At 48.0% G+C, this 8,138-nt stretch overlaps 1 pseudogene; it reads right to left on the reverse strand.

Moving 5' to 3' along the window:
- Positions 1 to 5,480: 5,480 nt before the first annotated feature.
- Positions 5,481 to 7,131, reverse strand: LOC116810868 (small ribosomal subunit protein uS2-like; annotated as a pseudogene).
- Positions 7,132 to 8,138: the final 1,007 nt, after the last annotated feature.

The raw sequence follows: 8,138 nt of genomic DNA on the forward strand, positions 1-8,138 counted from the left end.
GGATTACAGGCACCCGCCACCATGCCTGGCTAATTTTTGTATTTTTAGTAGAGACGGGTTTTCACAAAGTTGGCCAGGCTAGTCTCGTACTCCAGACCTCAGGTGATCCACCCTCCTCGGCCTCCCAAAGTGCTGGGATTACAGGCATGAGCCACTGCACTTGGCCTATATTATATTTATATATAAATATGTATTATATATATATATTTTAGGTAGAGATAAGATATATCTTATATATATTTAGACCTATATATACATATATATATATATATATTTTTTTTTTTTTTTTTTTGAGACAGAGTCTCACTTTGTCGCCCACGCTGGAGTGCAGTAGCATGATCTCGGCTCACTGCAACCACCGCCTCCCAGGTTCAAGCGATTCTCCTTCCTCAGCCTCCTGAGTAGCTGGGACTACAGGCACGCACTACCACACCCGGCTAATTTTTGTATTTTTCAGTAGAGACGGGATTTCACCATATTGACCAAGGTAGTCTCGAACTGCAGACCTCATGATCCACTCCCTTCGGCCTCCCAAAGTGCTGAGATTACAGGCATGCCTGGCCAGTAAATGATTATTTTTAAGGCTAGAAATAAGATGATATTATTCATCCATGAATAAGAAGGGGGTTCTACTTAAAAAGGAAGCATTAGAAAGTTTTTTGTGTTTTTTTTTTTTTTTTTTTTTTAGGCGGAGTCTCGCTCTGTCGCCCAGGTTGGAGTGCAGTGGCGCAATCTCGGCTCACTGCAAGCTCCGCCTCCCGGGTTCACACCATTCTCCTGCCTCAGCCTCTCTGAGTAGCTGGGACTACAGGCGCCCGCCACCACGCCTGGCTAATTTTTTGTATTTTTAGTAGAGACGGGGTTTCACCGTGGTCTCGATCTCCTGACCTCGTGATCCGCCCGCCTCAGCCTCCCAAAGTGCTGGGATTACAAGCGTGAGCCACCACGCCCGGCCTTGTGTTTTTTTAATTTGTGGAAATTAAAAGCAACTTAGCAGAAATTAAAAATACTCAATTGAAAAGCTGGGGCTGGATGGGTGGTCACAGTGGCTCACGCCTGTAATCCCAGCACTTTGGGAGGCCGAGGTGGGTGGATCATCTGAGGTCAGGAGTTTGAGGCCAACCTGGCCAACATGGTGAAACCCTGTCTCTACTAAAAATACAAAATTAGCCGAGCGTGGTGGCACATGCCTGTAATCCCAGCTACTCTGGAGGCTGAGGCAGGAGAATCGCTTGAACCGGGAGGCAGAGCTTGCAGTAGGCCAAGATCTCACCATTGCACTCCAGCCTGGGCAACAACAGTGAGACTCCATCTCAAATAATAATAATTAGCTGGGCGTGGTGGTGTGCGCCTGTAATCCCATCTATTCGAGAGGCTGAGGCACGACAAGAATCACTTGAACCTGGAAGGCAGAGGGTGCAGTGAGATGAGATAGAGCCACTGCACTCCAGCCTGGGTGATAGGGTGAGACTCAGTCTCAAAAAAAACGAAAAAATGCATCCTATAATAGAAAAAGAAAGAACAAACAGCAAGCAAAGGAGGAAAACAATCAGGAAAATATTGAAAGGAAATTTCCCAGACCTGAATGACAACAGTTTATGGATGGAAAGTCCAACCCAGTGAGTGAAATAGTCCCAACCTGGAGTGCATCATTGGGAAACTTGAGAACAATAGCAACAGATAAGATCCTACAAGTTTCCAAAGAGAAAACACGTGGCTTAAGGAAACAGGAAATAGACTGGTTTGGGGTTTCCCAGCAGTTACAAGAGTGGGGCAGTGCCTTCAAAAAAATTCTAAAGGAAAAAAGTTTTCACAGAAGAATTCTGCTCATAGTCAAACTATTGATCAAGTAGGCGGATAAAATAAGAACATTTTCAGGCAAGTTCTCAAAAAAGTTTTACCTCCCACACACCACATCCCAGAAAGCTGCTGGAACATATGTTGCTTCAGTAGAAGGAAATTAACCAAAAGGAAGAAGCTACAAGAGGCAGGAATGGGAGATACCACAAAGCTGAAGAGAGAAGGGGCTGTTGTATGACCAGCCCATATCGGAGCAGGGAGACTGTGTGGCCATAAACCCGCACAGGGTCTATAACTGGGTCAATTTGCACCGGTGTGAACAGCCAGGAATAGTTACAAGACAAACCACTTTTGTTAACCAGCTCCCCTGTGATGACAATGCATGGAGGTGATAAAAACGAGAAGTGTATTCTTTTTTTTTCCTTTTTTTGGAGACGGAGTCTCGCTCTGTCACCCAGGCTGGAGTGCAGTGGCTCGATTTCGGCTCACTGCAAGCTCCGCCTCCCAGGTTCACACCATTCTCCTGCCTCAGCCTCCCAAGTAGCTGGGACTACAGGCACCTGCCACCAAGCCCGGCTAATTTTTTGTATTTTTAGTAGAGATAGGGTTTCACCGTGTTAGCCAGGATGGTCTCGATCTCCTGACCTCGTGATCTGCCTGCCTCGGCCTCCCAAAGTGCTGGGATTACAGGCGTGAGCCACCGCGCCTGGCCAAGAAGTGTATTCTTGGTGCCTATACCTCTTGTTTCTCTTGATTTTGTTTTTGTTTTGAGAAAGAATCTTGCTCTGTCGCCCAGACTGGAGTACAGTGGTGCGATCTCTGCTCAGTGCAGCCTCTTCCTCCCGCGCTCGAACGATTCTCTTCCCTCGGCCTCCCAAGTAGCTGGGATTACAGCACCTGCCACCACACCCAGCTAATTTTTGTAATTTTAGTAGAGGCGGGGTTTCACCATGTTGGCCAGGCTGGTCTTGAACTCCTGACCTCATGATCCACCTGCCTGAGCCTCCTAAAGTGCTGGGATTACAGGCGTGAGCCACTGCACCTGGCCAATTTTTGTGTTTTTAGTAGAGACTGGGTTTACGCCACATTTGCCAGCCTGGTCTCAAACTCCTGACCTCAGGCGATCTGCCAGCCTTGGCCTCCCAAATTGCTGGGAATACAGGCATGAGCCACCGCGCCTGGCCAACCTCAACCCTTCTCATATATATACACACACACACACACACACACACACACACATACACACACACGTATATACATATATACATATATATATACCACACACACACGTATATGTGTATGTGTGTGTGTGTGTGTGTGTGTGTGTGTATATATATATATATATTTGAGACTGAGTCTTGCTCTGTCACCCAGGCTGGAGTACACTGGTGCAATCATAGCTCACCGCAGCCTCAAACTCCTGGGCTCAAGTGATCCTCCCACTTCAGCCTCCCCAGCAGCTGGGATTACAAGCATGTGTCATCATGCCTGGCTAATTATTTGTATTTTTAGTAGAGATGGGGTTTCACCATATTGGCCAGGATGGTCTTGAACTCCTGACCTCAAGTTATCTGACCGCCTCAGCCTCCCAAAGTGCTGGGATTACAGGCATGAGCGACCGTACCTGGCCTCCCCTAACATTTTATTTCATTTCATTTCATTTCATTTCATTTTATGTTTCGAGACAGAGTTTCACTCTTGTCGCCCAGACTGGAGTGCAATGGCACCATCGGAGCTCACTGCAACCTCTGCCTCCTGGGTTCAAGCAATTCTCCTGCCTCAGCCTCCGGAGTAGCTGGGATTACAGGCGCCCGCCCCCACGCTCAGCTAATTTTTGTATTTTCGGTAGAGACGGGATTTCTCTATGTTGGCCAGGCTGGCCTTGAACCCCTGACCTCAGGTGATCCATCCGCCTCAGCCTGGGATTACAGGCATGAGCCACCACAACCGGCCCTAACATTTTATTATACAAGTTTTTTTTTTTTTTTTTTTTAAGATGGAGTCTCTCTGTCGCTCAGGCTGAAGTGCAGTGGAGCGATCACTGCTCACTGCAACCTCTGCCTTCTGGGGTCAAGCAATTCTCCTGCCTCAGCCTCTCCGAGTAGCTGGGACTACAGGCGCCCGCCACCACGCCCGGCTAATTTTTTTGTATTTTTAGTAGAGACGGGGTTTCACCGTGGTCTCGATCTCCTGACCTTGTGATCCGCCCGCCTCGGCCTCCCAAAGTGCTGGGATTACAAGTGTGAGCCACCGCGCCCGGCTTCTTTTTCTTTTCTTTTTTTTTTGAGAGAGAGTCTTGCTCTGTTGCCCAGGCTGGAGTGTTAGTGGCACAATCTCGGCCCACTGCAAGCTCTGCCTCCCAGTTTCATGCCATTCTCCTGCCTCAAGTCTCCTGAGTAGCTGGGACAATAGGCACCCGCCACCAAGCCTGGCTAATTTTTTTTTTTTTTTGAGACTGAGTCTTGCTCTGTTGCCCAGGCTGTAGTGCAGTGGCGTGATCTCAGCTCACTGCAAGCTCCGCCTCCTGGGTTCATGCCATTCTCCTGCCTCAGCCTCCCAAGTAGCTGGGACTACAGGCGCCCACCACCACGCCCGGATAATTTTTCTATTTTTAGTAGAGACGGAGTTTCATCGTGTTAGCCAGGATGGTCTCGATCTCCTGACCTCGTGATCTGCCCGCCTGGGCCTCCCAAAGTGCTGGGATTACAGGCGTGAGCCACCATGCCCAGCCTAATTTTTTTCCCTTTTTTTTTTTTTTTTGTATTTTTTAGTAGAGACGGGGTTTTACCTTGTTAGCCAGGATGGTCTCCATCTCCTGACCTCATGATCCACCCGCCCCGCCTGCTGGAATTACAGGTGTGAGCCACGGTGCCTGGCCTTTTTTTTCTTTTCTTTTCTTTTTTTTTTTTTGTGACAGAGTCTCGCTCTGTCGCCCAGGCTGGAGTGCAGTGGTGTGATCTCTGCTCACTGCAACCTCCACCTCCCAGGTTCAAGCCTCAGTCTCTCGAGTAGCTGGGATTACAGGCACAGGCCACCATGCCTAGCTAATTTTTGTATTTTTAGTAGCAACGGGGTTTCACCATGTCAGCCAGGCTGGTCTCAAACTTCTGATCTCAAGTGATCCACCCGCCTTGCCCTTTCAAAGTGCTGGGTTTATAGGCGTAAGCCACTGTACCCGGCCTACAAATTTTCACATACACAGAAAAGTTGAAAGAAATATACAGCGAATAGCCATATGTCAACCTAAATTCTGCAATGAACATTTTATTACACTTGCTTTACCACGTATCTATCCGTTTATCCATTCAACAATTCACCTCATTTTTAAATTCAACTCAAAAGAAGTTACAGAAAGCAGTACATGTTACCCTTCAACACTTCAGAATGCATTTTTTTTTTTTTTTTTTTTTTTTTTTAGAAACTGATGTTTATTTTCTGTCAACCTTATTTCCATGTGGCTTAAGAGCCCGTGCAAGAACACATTAAGGCCATTCAGTTGTTGCTGCTACCCATTCAGCAGCCTGAGAAATGGGAGCTGCAGACCAGTCTTCCGTGGCAGGCTGACTGCTCCAGTCTTCAGTAGGGAACTGCTGGATAGGCACAGAGGGCACCTGCTCGTCGTAAGACCAGTCTCCAACCTCAGGCTGAGTAGCAGTGAATTCAGGAGCTGAAGCAGTCCATTAACCCTGAAATTCCTCTTTGGTCACGGCCTTTTCAGCAGCAGACAGCTTTTTATTTTATTTTTATTTATCTATTTATTTTTTTGAGACAGAGTCTTGCTCTGTCGCCCAGGCTGGAGTGCAGTGGTGCGATCTCAGCTCACTGCAACCTCCGCCTCCTGGGTTCAAGAGATCCTCCTGTCTCAGCCTCCCGTATAGCTGGGAATACAGGCACGCACCACCACGCCTGGCTAATTTTATTTTGTATTTTTAATAGAGACGGGGTTTCACCATGTTGGCCAGGCTGGTCTCAAACTCCTGACCTCGTGATCCACCTACCTCGGCCTCCAAAAGTGCTGAGATTACAGGCATGAGTCACTGCGCCTGGCCCAACCTGTTCTTCTTTTTCAACCTCTTCAGGATCTCTATAGAATAGAGATTACCAGCTGGGCACGGTGGCTCATGCCTGTAATCCCAGCACTTTGGGAGGCCGAGGCGGGCAGATCACAAGGTCAGGAGATCGAAACCATCCTGGCTGACATGGTGAAACCCTGTCTCCACTAAAAATACAAAAAATTAACCAGGTGTGGTGACAGGTGCCTGTAGCCCCAGCTACTCGGGAGGCTGAGGCAGAAGAATCACTTGAACCCAGGAGGAGAGGTTGCAGTGAGCTGGGATCACGCCATTGCATTCCAGCCTGGGTGACAGGGCGAGGCTCCATCTAAAAAAAAAAAAAAAAAAAGGAGAGATCATCAGGCATGACCTCCCATGGGTGTTCACGGGAAATGGTGCCACAGATGACCAGAAGTTCCCAAGCCAGCATCCACCACATCAAACCCACTGCATGAGCTCCCTTGTTGCATGGGATTGCAAATGTCCAGATAGCACAGAGGAGAATCTGTGTGACACAGAGCAAGGTAGGTAGGTTAACATAAGATGCCTCTGTGAGAGGCTGGTGGTCAGCCCTGGGGTCAGTAACCACAAGAAGCCATGGCTCCTGGAAGGCTGCCTGGATATGGTTAGTGAAGGTTCCAGGAGTGAAGCGGCTAGCGATTGGAGTGGCTCCAGTGGCAGCAGCAAACGTCAGCACGGCCCTCTGGCCAGTATACCTGGAGAATGTGACACTGACATCAGCAGGGTTTTCTTTTCTTTTTTTTTGAGACGGAATCTCACTCTGTTGCCCAGGCTAGATAGAGTGCAGTGGAGCCATCTCGGCTCACTGCAAGCTCCACCTCCCGGGTTCACGCCATTCTCCTGCCTCAGCCTCCCGAGTAGCTGGGACTACAGGCGCCCACCACCATGCCCGGCTACTTTTTTTGTATTTTATTTTTTAGTAGAGACAGGGTTTCACTGTGTTAGCCAGGATGATCTTGATCTCCTGACCTCGTGATCCGCCCACCTCGGCCTCTCCAAGTGCTGGGATTACAGGCCTGAGCCCCCACACCCGGCCCTCATTGGCAGGGTTTTCAATGGCAACAATGGCACGAGCTGCCAGCAGAAGCTTCTCCCAGGTCCTCTTCAGATTTAGGATGTAGATGCCATCACGTTTCCTTTCGTAGATGTACTGTTCCATATGGAAGTCAAGATTGCTGCCACCTAAGTGGGTTCCTGCTGCAAGGAACATAAGGACATCCTCCTCCTTCATTTGCAGGACATCAAGGGCTCCAGACATTGTGAAAGTTTCCCTTTAAGTTATGATGAGAATCCAGAACAACCCCGGATGGACCTGTCTGTGGTCCAGAATGCATATTATTAATTAACGTTCAATATTTGCTGATAGTTCTTTCTCTTTTTATTTATTTATTTAGAGACAAGGTCTCACTCTATCACCCAGGATGGAATGCAGTGGCAAGATCTTGGATTGCTGCAGTCACCCTCCTGGGCTCAAGCGATGGAGTACCAAATAGCTGGGACTACAGGTGCATGTCACCACCCCTGGCTAATTCTCATAGTGTGTTAATGTAATTTATCATCTTTTTTTTTATCTTTTTTTTTTTTTGGAGTCTCACTTTGTCACCTACGCTGGAGTGCAGTGGAACAATCATAGCTCACTGTAACCTCAACCTCCTGGACTCAAAAGATCCTCCTGCCTCAGCCTCCTGTGTAGCTGGGAACACAGGCATGCGCCACCACACCCAGCTAACTTTTTGGTAGAGACAGGGTCTTGCTATGTTGCCCAGGCTGGTCTTGAACTCCTGGACTCAAGCAATCCTCCGGCCTTGGCCTTCCAAAAAGTACTGGGATTACAGGTGTGAGCCACTGTGCCCACCCTAATTTGCCATCTTAATGAAAAGAATAAAAACCCCAAGGAAGGTTCTGGATCCCTTCAAATACAAGTGTCTGATGGCCCAAAGAAAATGACTGTTTTCTCTTAATTATGTAAACCTTGCTGACATTTTGCATTGGAAGCATGGTATAGTGGAAGGCACACTGGGATAGAAGCCCAGGAACTGCCGACTGCTGCTGCCAACCTGGCCCCAGCTTAGTCACCAATGGGCTCCGTGACATCGCTAAGTCATTAAGCCTTTTTTTCCTCATCGCTCATCTGTACAATGAGGAGAACGAACTTTGTGTTCTCCATTCTACAAGTCCGCAAGTCCACTAAGTGCCATAAAGATGTGGAGGAACAAGATAGTACTTTTTTTTTTTTTTTTTTTTTTTGAGACAGAGTCTTGCTCT

This window comes from Hylobates moloch, unplaced genomic scaffold (assembly GCF_009828535.3).
Source record: "Hylobates moloch isolate HMO894 unplaced genomic scaffold, HMol_V3 SCAFFOLD_1, whole genome shotgun sequence".
Lineage (NCBI taxonomy): Eukaryota > Metazoa > Chordata > Mammalia > Primates > Hylobatidae > Hylobates > Hylobates moloch.